The 17,369-nt window shown below is 40.0% G+C and overlaps 1 long non-coding RNA gene across 7 annotated transcripts in view; it reads right to left on the bottom strand.

The window, feature by feature from the left end:
- LOC132662996 (uncharacterized) overlaps positions 1-17,369 on the bottom strand; it is a 95,985-nt gene that overhangs the window by 59,604 nt on the left and 19,012 nt on the right. For all 7 annotated transcript variants that reach the window (XR_014135980.1, XR_014135978.1, XR_014135982.1 and 4 more), the window contains 2 exons: positions 7,567-7,738; positions 6,925-7,013 (listed from right to left, as the gene is read on the bottom strand). This is a non-coding gene — a long non-coding RNA (uncharacterized LOC132662996). The remainder of the gene's footprint in view (positions 1-6,924; positions 7,014-7,566; positions 7,739-17,369) is intronic.

The following is a 17,369-nucleotide window of genomic DNA, read 5'->3' as shown; positions in this document are numbered from 1 at the left end:
GCCAAACTGCCGTAGTGGTTCAAGAAAGGAAGCAACTACCTCAGAAGAACCTTTACTATGCAGTCACATCAACATGTTTCCACAAATGAGTGAAGCATTATAGCATAGTTATAATAACTGGAGGTTCTAAAGTCACAACAAGTTATTATTTTGATCCTTTTTTGTTGGCTAAAAACTAAGGTTTAGTAAGTGTTCCATAAAAGATAAAGATTATTGGCTATTAAAACACTAAAATTGGGGCACCTGGGTGGATCAGTGGTTAAGTGTCCAACTTCCACTCAGGTCATGATCTTGCGGTTCCTAAGTTCGAGCCCCACATCAGGTTCTGTGCTGACAGCTCAGAGCCTGGAGCCTGTTTCAGATTCTGGGTCTCCCTCTCTCTGTCACTTCCCCACTCATGCTGTCTTTCTCTCTCTCAAAATAAATAAACATTAAAAAACATTTTAAAGAACACTAAAATTATAAAGGAATATTTTTAAAGTAATTTTTAAATGTTTATTTTTGAGAGTGAGAAAGTGCACGTGCATGAGTAGGGAGGGGCAGAGAGAGAGAGAGAGAGACAGATGATCTAATAGCACAGAGGCCAATGTGGGGTTCCAAACTCACAAACCATGAGGTCATGACCTGAGCTGCAGTTGGACACTTAACCGACTGAGCCATCCAGGTGCCCCTGTAAGTAATATTGGTAACAACTATGGCAGGCAGATGTTACGATGGTCCCCAATAACCCACCACCCACCCCCTACCACCCTTACCTTCAGTATGAGCTGAATATAGTGACTTGCTTCTAACCAACAGAATATGACAAAGGTAATGGACTGTCACTTTCATGATTAGGTTACATAAGATTGTCACCTCTGTCTTACTAGCTGACTCTATTTATTACTGCCTTTGACTAAGCAAGTTGAAATGTTGGAGAATCCTCACAACAAGGAACTGAGGGCCGTCCTCAGACAATAGCCAGAAAGGAAGTGAGGCAATAGCCAGAACAGTCAGTCCAACAACCCCCAAGGAACTACATGCTGCCAACAACCACGTACATGAGCTTGAAAGATCTTTCCCTAGTTGAGTCTTCAGATGAGACCTTATCTCCGGCCAACACCTTGATTGCAGCCTTGTGAGAGAGCCACAAGTAGAAGCTCCAGCTAAGTCATGCCCAGATTCCTGGACCACAGACATTGAGAGATAATGAACATGTGCTGTTTTAAGTTTGTTACGTTGTTTTAATTTGTTATGGATAAATAGCTAACTCATACAGATTTTGAAAGTGGGGTGGTGACATAAAAAATACCTACAATTGGAGTGGTTTTGGAATTGGGCAGTGGGTGGAAGCCGGAAGGATTTTTTAGAGCATGACAGAGAAAGCCTGAATTGCTTTGAACAGATGGTTGATAGAAATCTGGACTTGGAGGACACTGCCAGGGGCAGCTCAAAAGGAAGTGAGGAACATATTTCTGGAAACTGGAGGAAGGGGGATCTTTGTGACAACACTGCCTACACCAGTTACATGGAAAACAGAATGTGTACCCATGAGCTTGGTGATATAAAGAGATTTCTAAGCTTTCATCTTGCTGTTTGTAGTAAAATGTGAGAGGAGAGGGGGATTGAGGAAAGAACTATAAAATAAAATGGGCTTCTTTCTTTGAGACTTTTGGTCCTAGACAAGAGACATAGACCCACTTTTCCCTGTTATTCACCTCCAAATACAACTAAAAACTCCTGGAAATAATTACAGACAACCATAAGAGGATCTGAGAGGTAGAGGGAAGATAGCAGATTGGCTAGGGACCTTCGGACTTGAGAAGCAATGCCCCATTCCCTGAGATTTCTTTCCTCTCCCATGTACCTCAGAGTGGGCACTGGAAAGGCACACAGCTCAGAACCACCAAAAGCATAGACAGAAAAAAGCTGTAGGAAAAGCCAGCTTTTTTCTGGCTGAAGGCCCAGGAAAGAGGCAGCTCATCAGAGACTTAGTGGCGAACCCCATCTCCACGCCATATCTGGCCGGCCTACTCTATCTACACCAGCGGCACCCGCAAAGAGCAGGCAGAGAATTCCTCCCAGAAGCACCGAGAGGCCCAGTGTCTCCCGGCCCTCCACAGAGCAGTAGAGGGAGACCCATTCCGGCATCTCCTGGCCTCCACCCAGTGAAAGATGACCCCCACCACTACCACCAGAGGCAGAAGGAGGCCCAGGTGCATGCTTCTCTCCCTCAGGGGCACTGACAGAGATAGAATAAGAAGCTTATCAGCACCAGATGACCTAGAGAGAAGGTCCTGGAAAACAACACCCTGTCCCACATGCCCAGCATCCTCCACCCGGAGGCACTGGGGAGCTCAGGAAAGCACCTTCCACTCCCTCAGACAATACAGCAGCGATGAGGCAGGCATTGGGTGGCTCGGAGAGCAGGCTCAGGGAAGCACCCACAGCCCCTTAGCCTAGTATCTCCCACACTCCCCTTAGCAGGACCTGCCTGGGGAAGTACCCTCCACCCTACAGACGGCACCTGCACGATCAAGCAGGAGCCCTGATGGTGCCAGGTGAATGAAATGGGCCAGAGCTGGGGCGCCCGGGGGGCTCAGTCATTTAAGCGTCTGACTTTTGGTTTCAGCTCAGGTCATGATCTCACGATTTCATGAGTTTGAGCCCTGCATCAGGTTCTATGCTGGCAGTGTGGAGCCTGCTTGGGATTCTCTCTCTCCCTCCCTCTCCCTCTCCCTCTCTGCTCCTGCTCCACTCATACTGTCTCTGTCTCTTTCAAAATAAGTAAATAAACTTAAAAAGGGTGTGGGGGGGGGGCAGAACAGCACTATATAGGCTCTGAATTCTATGTTATCATTGGAACCACAGCCCAGAAAAGAAAGCCAGGGACTGTGCACTAAACATAAACAGGGTGACTGCCTGCTGAAATAAAAGACTTAAAGAGGATCCAGGATTTCAAAACTTAATATTCAAAATTTCCAGGATACAAAAAAAAAAACAAATTCATACCAAGGACAGGAAAGCCACAACCCAAACGAGAAAAGGTAATCAACTGATGCCAATATAGAGGTAAATCAGATGCTGGAATTATCGGACAAGGATTTTAGAGCAGCCATCATAAAAAATGCTTCAACGGGTGCCTGGCTGGTTCAGTTGGTGGAGCACACGACTCGAGATCTCAGGGTTGGGAGTATGAGCCCTACGTTAGGCACGGAGATCACTTTAACAAAAAAAGCTTCAACAAGCAATTCCAAATTATCTCAAAAGAAATTAAAAAAAAATAGAAAACTTCAGCAAAAATGTTTATTAAATGAATAATATTTAGCAAAAACTATCCGTGGGAGAACACATACCGTGTACTATCATTTATATATCACTTTACAGAATGCAAAGTAACAGTACATACTGCTTAGGGATATATACATATAGGCAAAAATATAAAAACATGATTTGCAAAGACAATCACCAAATTGGTGATTTGGTGATAGAAAGGAAATGCAATCAGAAAGGGACACACAGTATATTTCATCGGTATGTGAAACGTTTTATTTCCTAAGCTTGGTTATCAGTACTAGGGTGTTCATTATAACAGTCTTTACATTTTTATGTGTGAAATATAATTTAAAAAATGACTTTATTGAAAAACTCTGAGTGACCTCTGTCTCCTGTAGTTCAAAAATTTTCACTCAATACGTTAAACAAAGCTTTAGAGCTTCATGTTAATCTTTGCTGTAGCCTTTAAAGCTTTTAAGTTATGAAATCTATTGTCCCTACCAAAGACTATACAAAATGAATATATTTCAAAAAAGAACGAATACATATATATGTATAAATACATACATATGTATACATATGTATATACGTATATTTATACATATATATGTAAAGTCACTATCTATGATAAAATCTAAAACACAACCAGTACCTTAGAAGAAAGATTGTCAACGTTCTATTTCTTTTTTTTTTTAACGTTCTATTTCTTTTTTTTTTTTTTTTTTCAACGTTTTTTATTTATTTTTGGGACAGAGAGAGACAGCGCATGAACGGGGGAGGGGCAGAGAGAGAGGGAGACACAGAATGAGAAACAGGCTCCAGGCTCCGAGCCATCAGCCCAGAGCCTGACGCGGGGCTCGAACTCACAGACCGCGAGATCGTGACCTGGCTGAAGTCGGACGCTTAACCGACTGCGCCACCCAGGCGCCCTAACGTTCTATTTCTTAACTGAGGTAGCAATTTCTATTTAAAAAGAGTAATAAAAGTGACACTCACAAAGTTAGACAAGAAAAAAAAGAGAAAACACAAATATCCAGTGTCATAAATAAGAAGAGAGACATTATTACCAATACAGATATTTCAAATATAATAACAGGATACCATGAAACAAACATTTCTAATAAATTTGAATATATGGAAGAAATGTAAATTGTTAAAGAAAAATATAAAATTACAAAGGACACAAGAAGAAACAGAAAAATAAAATATCTTAAAGAAATTGAGTAGAGAAGGGAAACGAGTTGTTCCTCAAAAATAACTGGGCCCTGGGAGGAACGTGAAAGGGATTAAGAGTACACTTATATGTACATTGAGTCGTGTACAGAATTGTTGAATCACCATATTGCACACTTGAAACCTATATAACACAGTATGTTCATGATACTGGAATTAAAATTTTAAAAAATATGTAACATTAGAAAAATGGGCCCTTACCTCATACCATTAACAAAAATTAACTCAAAATGGATCAAAAATCTAAATGTAAGAGCTAGGGGCACCTGGGTAGCTCAGTCGGTTAAGCATCTGACTCTTGGTTTCGGCTTAGGTCATGATTTCATGATTCGTGGGTTTGAGCCCCACATCAGGATTTGTGCTGACAGTGTGGAGCCTGCTTGGGATTTTCTCTCTCCCTCTCTCTCTGCCCCTCCCCTGCTTGTGCTCGCTCTCTCAAAATAAATAAATAAACTAAAAAAAAATAAATAAATGTAAGAACTAAAACTACAAAATTCTTAGAAGAAAACATAGGGACAAATTATGGCCTTGGATTTGGCAATGGTTTTCTATGTACGACATGAAAAACACAAGCAAAAGAAAAAATAAATTGAACTTCACCAAAGTACAAAACTTGTACATCAAAGGACATGATCAAGAAAGTGAAAGGACAACCACAGAATGGGAAAAAAATATTTGCAGATCATTTATCTGTGAAGTCTAGTATCTAGACTTACCTGTATAAAGAATTCTTATGGTTTGGGGCACCTGGGTGGCTTAGTCAGTTGGGCGACCAACTTCAGCTCAGGTCATGATCTCAAGGTTTGTGAGTTCAAGTCCCACATCAGGCTCTGTGCTGACAGCTCAGAGCTTGAAACCTGCTTAGGATTCTCTGTCTCACTTGCTCTCTCTACCCCTCCCCCACTCATGTTCTATCTCTCTCTCTTTCTCTCTCAAAAATAAACAAACATTAAAAAATTTTTTTTTAAACAATTCTTACAGCTCAAAAAAAAAAAAAAGGACAAACAACCCAATTTAAAAATGGAATGGGTATTTTTCTAAAACTGTATATACAAGTGGCCAACAAGCACATGAAAACATGCTTAATATCATTTGTCATTGAAGAAATGAAATTCCAAACACTGAAATATAAGTTCACACCCACTAGGATGGCTGTAATTTTAAAAGATGGAATAGAATGATTGTCAAAAAGAGTGTGGAGAAGTCAGGACCCTTGTACATTGCTCTGAGAATGTAAAATTGTGCAGCTGCTATGGAAAACATTGTAGCAATTCCTCAAAAAGTTACATATAGAATTACCATATGGCCCAGAAACTCCACTCCTGGGTATATATCCAAAAGAACTGAAAACAGGTGTTCACACAAAAACTTGTACATGAATGTTCATAGCAGCGCTATTCAGAATAGCCAAAAAGTGAAAACAACCCAAATGTCCATCAGTGGATGAACAATAAACGGAATGTGGTTTATGCACACGCACGCGCGCCCACACACACACACACACACACACACAGAATATTTTTCAGCCATTACCAGAATGAAGGACGGATACCTGCTCTAGAGTGGATGAACTTGAAAATGTTATGGTAAGTGAAAGAAGCCAGTTACAAAAGACTGCCTATCATACGATTCCATTTACATGAGATGTCCAGAATAGGCACACATATAAGACAGAAGATAGGTCAGTGGTAGCTTAGGGCTGGGGTTTTACAGAGGCCGAAGGGCTGACAGCTAAATGGTACATGGCCTCCCTTTGTGGTGATGAAAATGTTCTAGAGGTGTCTGTAGTGATGGTTCCACATATTTGTAACTATACCAAAAAGCCATTGAGTTGTATGCTTGAAATGGGTAAACTCTCTGATTTGTGAACTATATCTTAATAAAGTTAAGACAAATTAATTAATATTAAAAATAACTCCAAGCTCTGATGTGTGCTCCAGCAAATTCAAAGAAGAAATAATGCCATAATTACACAAACTCTGGAATGGCAAAAAGAGATTGATCAAGTTGCTTTAGGAAGCTGGCAAACTCTGATACCAAAACCTGACAGTGCTATCGGACTTCCTTGAGTTGACAGAGACAACGAAAGTTACAGGCCAATCTCCTTCACAGACATAAATGCAAAAAGTGTTAAAGAAAATTCTAGGAACCCAAATTGAGAAATATATTAAAAGATAATCCATCATGACCAAGGTAGATTTATCTCAGGAATATAAGGTCAGTTTAGCACTAGGAAATCAAACAGTGAGATCTACCACATTAAAAAATAAAAGCAGGGGGAAAAAAATCATAGCATTTCTACATAGATGTAAATTTTTAAAAAGCTTTTGATAAAAGTCAACACTCATTCATGACTTTATTTAAAACTTTCCAAAAAAAAATTGGAATTTCCTTAATCCAATCAAGAATATCTATTAAAAACCAAAGTAAACTTACCATTTGCTCAATGTTGAATGTTGGAAGCTTTTCCTCTGAAAAGAGCAATTAAAGGTTTCCTGATATCACTACTTTTGTGCTGTGTTGTGCTAGAGATTCCAGCCAGTACATGAAGGTCAAGGAAAACAAATAAAAGGTATAATTATCTACAGATGCTATATTATGTACATAGAAACCTCCCTCCAAAAGATGAGCCAGTAGAATTAATAAGAGCATTTAGTAAAATTTCTAGATGAAGAATTACTATACCACCATCAACTGCATTTCCAAATACCAACGATAAATTGTTAAAAGATGTCTTTTTTACAAGAGCATAAAAAATCAAGTATTTAGAAATAAACCTATCAAAAGATATCCAACACTTCTGTATCTATTGAAAGACACTAAATAGACTAAAATAAATGGTGAACTGGAAGACTTGATAGGGCTAAAAATGTCAATTCACTCAAAAACCATTTGCCAATTCAAATCAATACTAATTAAAATTCCCAACAGGTTTAGTTTGTTGCTTTTGGTTTTGAGGTGGTGGTGTTGTTATTGTTGTTGTTTTTAGAATTTGACAAGCCCACTTAAAACTTTATGGAAACTTTAAGGACCAAGAATATCCAGAACACTTAAAAAAAAAATAAGCTGTTGGGGCACCTGGGTGGCTCAGTCAGTTGAGCGTCCGGCTTCAGCTCAGGTCATGATCCCGCGGTCTGTGAGTTCGAGCCCCACGTCGGGCTCTGTGCTGACAGCTCGGAGCCTGGAGGCTGCTTCAGATTCTGTGTTTCCCTCTCTGTCTGCCCCTTCCCCGCTCACGCTCTGTCTCTCTCTGCCTCAGAAATAAATAAACATTTAAAAAAATTAAAAAAAAATAAGCTGAGAGGTCCTGCTGTATCAAATATTAAGACTGATTATAAAGTAAAAAAAATAATAATAAAGACATCCTAATATTGTTAAAGAAATTGACAAATCAGTGGAACACAACTAAGATATGCAATGACTCACACATAAATGAACACTTCATACACGACAGGCATGGTTATTTGAAAAAAAAAAAAAAGATGATCTTTTCAGTAAATGGTGCTGGGAAAACAGAATATTCCTCTGGAAAAAAAGGAAACTGTGCTCTTTCTCACCAAACACAGAAACCAATTCCAGGTGAATTAAAAACCAATTCTAGGACTACAAGTGTCCCCTTCCTTCCTTTTCCTTATTTTCCTGAATAAGTCCTAGAGTCTTGAGGTAGGGCAAAGCAACACAGGCATCAACAACCTCACACCCACTCCACTCCTTCAGTGTCAGCCCTCTGGCTCAAGCTGTAATCTCTCACCTGGATTATTAAAATAGCATCTTACTGCCCTCCCTGCTTCTGCCCCTGCCTCCTTCCAATCTGTTCTTAACACAGCAGCCAGGGGGATCCTATTAAATGGTACATGAGACCATGTCCCTGCTCGAAACTCTGTTATGATTTCCAATCTCAAAATAAATGTGATAGTACTTACTGTGATCCTTAAAGGCTCTTATCTCCTAATACTCTCCCCCTCTATCTCTGTGTGTTCCTTCTCGCTGTTCCTTGAACTCGCCAGGCATGTTTCCACCTCAGGGCTTTTGCACTGACTATTTCCTCTGCCTGAAATGCTATCTCACTATCTGTTTTTTACTCAGAGGCCTCCCTGACCACCTGATTTAAAATTATAGACCTATGCCCACAAAACTTTTAACTTAATTCTTCCTTTATTTATTTTTTTCTCCTTCATGTTTATAGCTATACAGCATATGATACAATTTTACTTATTCATTGTCTTTATTCTCACAAGAATGAAGCTTCCATAAATCCAGGGCTTTTGTCACAGCTTTAATTTCAATCCCTTGAAAAGTAATTTGCATATAGAGAGTATTCAATCAGTATTTGTTAAATGAAAAAACAAACAAATGAGTGATGACTTTGGAAACTGTTCTCAGATTCTTAGTTCACCTGCTTTCTTTTCATTAGTTAGAACTAGGACAAAAGAAATACATTAAAACTAACACTAGATGGCGAAATATTACAAGGAAAGTAACCCTAATCAACGCATCCTTTCCAGAAAAGCCAGTGTTTCCTCTGGCCTCCCCACTTCCCAGGCTGTTGATGTTGTTTGCTGTAATAATTCAAATTTCACTGATGTATCCCCCACCTGCATAAATGTTATTCTGCATTTCAGTTCTTCCATATGTGCTAGTACAGAACATGTCAATACGTTACCCAGTTCCTCCCCGCCATCCCTTCCAATCCCCAACCTATCTTCAACTGAAGTCACCACTCACTAAAGCCCTCAGGTTTCCAGAGCTGTAGGGTGGTCTGTGGAGAGAAAGAATCTGTCTCCTCTAGGTTACACTCAGCTAGATTTCACAGATTTTACTCCCACCTCCTCTCTCCCCCTAGAGCCCACATTGGACCCATGGGGTCTATGGGTTAGGGATGGTTTGAATGACAGCTACCAGGGGATTAGTAAGAATCACTGTTTCCCTGAACTACTAATGGCCTCTTACCCAGCCAAGTTTAAGGCTTCTTGACTGCTCACTCCCTAAGGACTGGTTATCCCACAAGGTGACGCCACTCAGTGTTCCTGCCAAGAAGCTGCTGTCACTAATCTGCCCTGCCAGTTCATACCAGGCCAGGGTGACCGACTTGTCCAGGTTGCCAGGGACTTTCCCAGTTTTAGCATAGGAAGTCTCCGGTTCCAGGAAATCCCTCCATCCGGGGTAAACTAGGACAGTTGGTAACTTTACAGACGACAGATCTGTCTGCTCTCCCTTCAAACTCAGATCAGAACTGTCACATGAGTGCAAAATTTTTAGCACACATGTAGATTTTTATTCTCTCTTCCTGTTTCACACAGGGTCATCACCTAGTCTGTCTATTCTGTCTCCTTTGTGTCACCTATATTCATTTTCCCCTCAACGTGCTCACTGTAAAAGTTAGTGGAAAACTACAGTGATCAAGAAGAGACAGGACCACTGAAGATTCAGAGCCTTCAGAAATGAAGCTTTGGTTCACATCACCCAGTATAGGCGCTGTCTCAGAGCAAAGGGAAGATGAAATGAATTAGGGCTTGAGGAAGGAAGTTATAAACATTAACTACAGGCTCATGACCAGATAGAGAAAAGGACTAATATCTGGTCATTCTTTTCTTCTTTGCTTAATGTGTGTGTACGTATGTGTATGTTTATGTATTTTGGTATATATTAACTAGTTTTTTTTCCCTTCTCCTTTCCCATTGTAATTTTAAGAATTAATGGCAGTGGTTAGCTTTACAATTTCATTTTTAGGTTACAGAATATTCAAGAGGGATTCCCACTGAACTTGAGTAATTCACATCATCCAGAGATTAATGTAATGACATTTTGGACCCTTCCTTTTTGGAGAAAAGGTGAGAGGGCCTATTTCTACAAAGGATAGTTGGATCTTGCCAAAGAAATGGCTGGAATTTGTTATTGCTGCCTCAGAAGTTGAAATATATGTAGGAAGTTGTAAATGGCTATGGAGTAGGCAACATCATGAGCTGTCCCAGTCATTAAACCATTCCCTCTCAGTCCAAACCTACTTTTACGTTCTGCTTTGCAATGCCAGGGGTGGGATTATGAGAACTCTGTGTCTATGTTGTCAGTCGACTGGCTGTTCAATTCTGCAAGGCAGGAGGCGGGAAAAGGAAAGCACTCCTTTCCTGACAAGTGGTTAGTGATGATAACACTCAACTTTTGGGGAGGCACTTCTAGAACCAGCCTCAGCATGCCTAATCAAAGACATCAGTGACAGTTAGGCCATGGCCCCTGCCCAGCAGCCTGATGGCCTCTCCTTGGGGCTTCCTGTTGTCTCCCCAAGCCTAGAGCACAGCTTCATCCTGGAGTTCCTCTCTCTGGGTTAAGCTCAGTATCTCCTTCTTTGCCTTTTCAGTTCTCCAAAACTGCTTAACAAATTTCCTATATTAAATTCTGTTGAAATGCCAAGGTGTGTTTTCTGTTGTCCTGAATGTATCCTGACCAATACAGTCACCCTGCTAAGTAAAGAACCCTAACCACCTGCAGTGCTAGCTAAAAACAAAGGAAATATGAAATAAGTGGTAGAAAAGGGAAATGATAAATATTGACTATGACCTATGACCAGCTAGGACTTTTTACAGCAACAAAGACTATACCATTAAGGCATGTTTTTGTCACGTACATATTAAACAATGATTTGTATGTTTTTCCCCTCCCCTTTACAGTTTTGTATGGAGTATGGGTGGAACTTAATTTACAATTTTGTTCATAGGTCACCAGGCCACAAAAACTCACCTCTGGACTCTCTGGAGAGGAATGAGGATCACCAGTAGATCCTGAACTTGAGAAGGATACGAGGACTAATGGGATTCTGAGCCTCTCTTCTTCTTCGGGAAGAAGGAGAGAGTGTCTTTGTATGACAGGCAGTAGGAGGAAAGTATTAAACAGGAGTAGAAGAGTGAACTTAAATGCTAAGTAGTAAAAAGGGTGGGCTATATAGATGCTGAGTCCATTTGCTCTCAAATTCATGTCTGTCCTTCTGGTGCTCTGCAACGTATGACGGGGGTGCTGACTTCTCTCAAATGTGGTGCCCAGGCTCACTATCAGCTGGTTTCTGAAGGACTAGAGGAAAAGGGCAAGAAGGGCTAAGCCAGTCTCCCTTTCTCCCTTTCTCTCCTTTTAAGTTTATTTATTTTGAGACGGCAAGGCTGAGAGAGAGAGACAGAGACAGAGACAGAGAATTCCAAGCAGGCTCCACACTGTCAGTAGAGAGCCCAATGCGGGGCTCGAACCCACGAACTGCCAGATCATGACCTGAGCCAAGATCAAGAGTTGGACGCTCAACTGACTGGGCCAGCCAGGCGCCCCTCTCCCTCTCTCTTCTATCTCAGGCACTTCTCTGGCAGGGACTGTAACTCCTTAGGGGCCCCAGTACTCACTAGACAGGTCTTTGAGTAACACAGCTTTCTCACTTTTGTCTCTTCGGGATACAAGCAGTGGTTCTTCCACTGTTACTAACCTTTGAGTTGCTTCATTTTCTCAGTTAGGTGCTCAGTTCTATAGGGTAGCCATTTCCTTGTATTATATTTTCTCTGTTGTAAATACTAAAACATGGTTACTATTTTCCTGGTTGTCCCTGACTATTAAAACGGATGACCGCTAATCCCACTCCCATACATTATGATGCTATACATTGTCACGTATAATCCCATCCATTATAATGCCATCAACATTCTGAAACTTTCCCCCTTCTGGGAATTTATATAAAAATATATCTACACACTTACAAAATGAGGTTTGTAAGAGGTGATTCACTGCAGGATTGTTTGCGAAGCCAAAATTGAGAAACAAACACATCACTTTCTGTAAGGGAACTGGTTCAATAAATACTGGGACGTCTACAGAGCTGTGAAAAAGAACAAGGAAAACCCCTATGAACGAACACAAATTACTCAGTGAAGAGAGCACGGAATAGAAGTCGTGTGTTATCTTTTGTGTAAGAAGAGAAAGAGTAAGAATATAAGTTTGTACTCGCATAAAGAAACACACACACAGAAGTAATACAAGTGGTTACCTACAGTGGGTAGGGGTGAAGGAGAACAAGGTAGACAGAGGTAGGAGGGAGGATTCTTAGTATACACTCTGTGTTGTTTGGCTTTTGAGCCATAGAGTCACATTACCCATAGAAAAAGTAACAGAAACTATAAAGATGCACAAAAAAAGAAACAAGTGCAACCTAGTCGCTAAATGACAAACAAAACCAATATCAAAATACTTCGTTTAAAGTTGTAGGAAAGTAAAAGATGAACAAAGACTACATACTGTATGATTTCGACTCGATGACATTCCGAAAAAGGCAAAACTATGGAGACAATAAAAAGATCAGTGGTTGTCAAGGGATTGGAGGAGGGATAAACAGGCAGAGCACAGAGGATTTTTAGGGCAGTGAAAATACTTTCTACGATATTATAATGATAGACATATGTCATTACACATTTGTCCAAACCCATGAAATGTACAACACCAAAAGTGAACCCTGAGGCAAACTACAGACTTTGGGTGATTATGGTATGTCAGTATGGGTGCATCCTTGGTAATTAATTGATTGATTGATTGATTAATTAATTAAAATAAAAATGTACCATTCTAGTGATTGGGGGAGGCTATGCATGTGTGGGGGTAGGGAATATGTGAGAAATCTCTGTACCTTCCTCTCAATTGTGCTGTAAACCTAACACTGTTCTAGAAACATAAAGATGAAAGACCAGGGAGAGGAAAAGAAAGACAGCAAAGGACTCCAGTCCTCATTTCTGCTACTGTTAAAGAAGCCATTGTGGGTATTTTAACTCCCTTCCTCTACCCATTCAAGTTTTGGTTGCCCTTGGCTAGCATAAGCCAGTTAAGGTTCTTTGCCAAGTTGAATAACTCAAACTTAGATTCCTGAGGTATCCAAGTCTGTCTTGTTTTTTGTTAGATTTAATAACTGGGCATGTTAAAAGAAGCATTCCATACTCTGCATAAGCCTGGCTTTACAGCAGTAACCCTAATTTACCTTTGATAATCAGGGCCAATCATGCCAACCAACATTAGAAGCCTTACTTCTCTAGCTGTGAACTGAGTTTCTTTCTTCTTCTTCTTTTTTTAATGTTTATTTATTTTTGAGAGAGACAGAGAGACAGAATGCGAACAGAGGAGGGGCAGAGAGACAGGGAGACACGGAATCTGATGCAGGGCTCAAACCCACAAACCGTGAGATCATGACCTGAGCAGAAGTTGGACCCTTAACCAACTGAGCCACCCAGGTGCCTCAAACTGAGTTTCGTGACGGATCACAGTGTTTCATGAAATACAACAATGATACCAAAAAAAGCATTCAGTGATTTCATGGATTATATTAATGGTAGAATTATAACAAATAGAAATGGCAAATCCAAACAGATTAAATGTCAATTTTGATGATTAAAAAATGTTTCCCCCAAGGCTTCCAGATAAAGATGGAAGATTGAACATACTAATTCAATTTCACTTCCTCTGAAAGCTCACTAAAACTACCGTAAAGGGATTTTTTTTAAAGCCCATAAAACCGTAAATACAAAGAGGAGAGGAGACAATAGCAACAAAATTTTGGAAGCCGGGATGCAGACAAGTGACTTGGGATATAGTGCAGAAAGCCAAGAACTGAACTGAAATGCATCACAGAATCTTCCAAAGCTTTGCTCAGGAACAGAGTGGACTTTTGGAAGTGGGAGGTAAAAAGGGATATTAGATAAGGGTTGATAGAATGCAGTTTTAAAATACACCCCACCCCCCCGCCCCGACCTCGAGTGTGAACTGGATTTAGTGACTCTCTTCTAAAGAACAGTGCATGGAAAGAGAAACAGTAAGTAGAGGAACCTGAGATACTACCCCAGCCAAACGCTTAAGGTTAACATCACCAATCCTAAGTCATATTGATGCCATGTACCCCTAATATGATGCAGTGAAAAGGGCAGTTTGTCTGTGTGGTAGTCTTCCCCAAATCCGTATTCCCGATGTAGCCACAGCAAACCCAACCAGCAGGCAAACCCAAACTGAGGGACAGCCCACAAAATACCTGACCAGCACTCTTTGAAACTGTTATGGTCAGGAAAGACCAAACAATGGCCACAGAATGGAGACGAATGGAACACGATGACTGAATGCAATCTGATATCCTGAAACAGAAAAAGGGCATCATGGAAAAACGGGTGAAATCCAAATAAAGTCTGTGGTTTAGTTAACACTATTATCCTCACGTTAATTTCTGTTTTGGTAAGTGCAGCTTGATCATAAGAGACGTTAACATGAGAAGCCCTGGGAACAATATACAGGAACTCCATACTGTCTTTGCAACTTTTTTGTAAATCTAAAATTATTTCCAAATAAAAAGATTTTAAAATACAAAAATCAGGAAATGAGATAGAGCTCGCATTCCCTTCCTGCACTGGTAACTACTCCCGCAGAAGACTAGAACTGGTGAATGGAGAAGGACAGAACAGCTGTGGGAAGAAGTATCCTACCAGTAAACAGGAGTATGACCTAAGTATGTGCATACTTTTTAAAGATTTTTTTTAATTTTTAATTTTATTTATTTATTTTAAAGATTAAAAAAAAATTTAATGTTTATTTCTGAGACAGAGACAGAGCATGAGTGGGGGAGGGGCAGAGAGAGAGAGAGAGAGAGAGAGAGAGAATATGAGAGAGAGAGACACAGAATCTGAAGCAGGCTCCAGGTTCCAAGCCGTCAGCACAGACCCTGACGCAGGGCTCGAACTCACAAACCATGAGATCACGACCTGAGCCGAAGTTGGTCACTCAGCCGACTGAGCCACCCAGGTGCCCCTAAGTATGTGCATACTTAATGCTAAGACCCAACACGCCTTAGAACCAGGCATCGGAGCCCCACAGGGTAGAGGCCCTACATATCAAAGACAGAGGGAGAGAGAGAGGGAGCAAACACTGATGAAGGAATACATGGGTACCGTTATCACTCAACACCCAGCACTCAGTGCTGGCACAGTGCAATCTATAACCTTAGATATTTCATTTTGTGACACTAACTCCATTTAGGCTCAGGGAGATGCTTCTCCACTTCTCTTGCTCTTATCTTCCTTTCTGCTCAAAATAAAAGATGACTGTCCCTGAATGCAATGTAGGTGTGTGGGCTGTGCTTCTGCTGTCAGAGACACACTTTGCTACAGAGAGAGTTTGCACAGCAGAAGCACTTTGGTAAAAGAAAATACGAATTATCTAGTATGACAAATCCTTCCTCTCTGAGAGCATGAATGAAATAGATACTTGAATATTAAAGTCTCAGAGGGTGGAATATCCTTTTTTTTTTTAAATCTCATTTTGGATTCCATTTGGAGAATTCTAATAGAATTCTAATAGCGTTCTAATAGAATGCTAATTAGCATACTATTCAACACTGTTACACAGCTGAGAAACATTTTGTAATTTTAAATAATACTACATAATTCATATTATTCTTAAATCTGTGCATATGTCTAGAAGTAATATGTGGGAAGCAAGTATTCATACTTTATACTGATGGATACTAATTCTAGAATTGTAATTAGTTTTACTTTTTTTTTCATTTTAGTGATCTATATACCCCACGTCGGGCTCAAAGTCATGACCCTGAGATGAACAGTTGCATGCTCTTCTGACTGAGCCAGCCAGGCGCCCCAAGAATTAGTTTTACTTTTATAAAATGTTTAATATGATTTAACTAAAATGTCAAAATATTAAATTGAAAATTCCAGCTTTAAAAAACATTGTATTTAAAATTTATATATTTGTTGATTATAATCAGAATCTTATCTTTTAGTTTTAATAGATTATCTTGAATGTTTTAAAAGAAAAATTAGTAAGGTCTACCATAACTCAAGAAAGGTCTAATATAGCATTATTGTCAATAAATAAAATTTTATGTGAAGTTTCAGGGTAACATTTTGCAGAAATTAAGAAAATCAAAATTTATAGAAAAGAACATAATGATTTATTCGTTTGGCAAGCCTTTACTACTTATCCAAACATCACTAACACAGACATGTGCAATAAAAATTAAAATTCAGTTGTCTAATAATTCACAGGCATCATTATCTCAAAAACCACAGCTTGAGATAATTTTGTTTTGTTGTAAAGGTATATATGTCAAGTCTAGAGAAGAAAAGAGATTTTATTTAGTAGTTTGATTTACAGCTTTTGAACATTTAGACATGTGGTCTGTAGGTCTCCATTAGTATTTACCCTGGGACACATAAAATTATACTGAAAGGCAATTTAAATCAGTAACTGGCACAAAGAAACACAAGAAAAAAAATTTAAATGAGCAATTTTTAACCTCAGGAAAAGCACAAAATAAGAACTATGATCATAATATATTATGATGCTTGACTCTGCATAATATTTGCATAGGTGTCGTGTAAATACTGAATACTGACTCAATCAGAAGTTATGTTGAAAGGATACAGAAGGGAAGCAGAGAGGATGGCAGGATGAGATGACCCTCAGCTATCATAAAGGAAGTCATTACATAAGATCTAAAATTACTGCTCTCCACTCCCCACGCTGGAAGAGATCCACCGTAACATATTTGCCAACAGAGAACTGGCGAGGTGCCTGGAGGTGTAATGCTAAGTCCAGAAGTCCGAACTGGTCGCTGTTGCTGGCCACCTGAGCCCTCAGCCATTGCCTGGACCAGGGCAGCCTTGGAGACAGAAAGTCCAAGTTGTTGAAGCCCATGCAGAGCCTCTAGCACCGACACCATGGCCACTGTGTTGACAAGTCCCTTCAGCAAGCACCGGGCTGGCTGGAGACAAGAGAACCTGCATTTACAGAGTGAGCCATCTTGAACGTCTTAGTATCAAGAACCTCTTCTGCAGTGGAGAATTTCTGCTTGAGCATTTCATGAAAGTGAG

The sequence above is a fragment of the Panthera onca genome, chromosome D4 (genome assembly GCF_046562875.1).
Source record: "Panthera onca isolate mPanOnc1 chromosome D4, mPanOnc1 haplotype 2, whole genome shotgun sequence".
NCBI classification, from domain to species: Eukaryota; Metazoa; Chordata; class Mammalia; order Carnivora; family Felidae; genus Panthera; species Panthera onca.
Note: the sequence above shows the minus strand (reverse complement) of the source record. Positions and strands in the feature narration are given on the sequence as shown.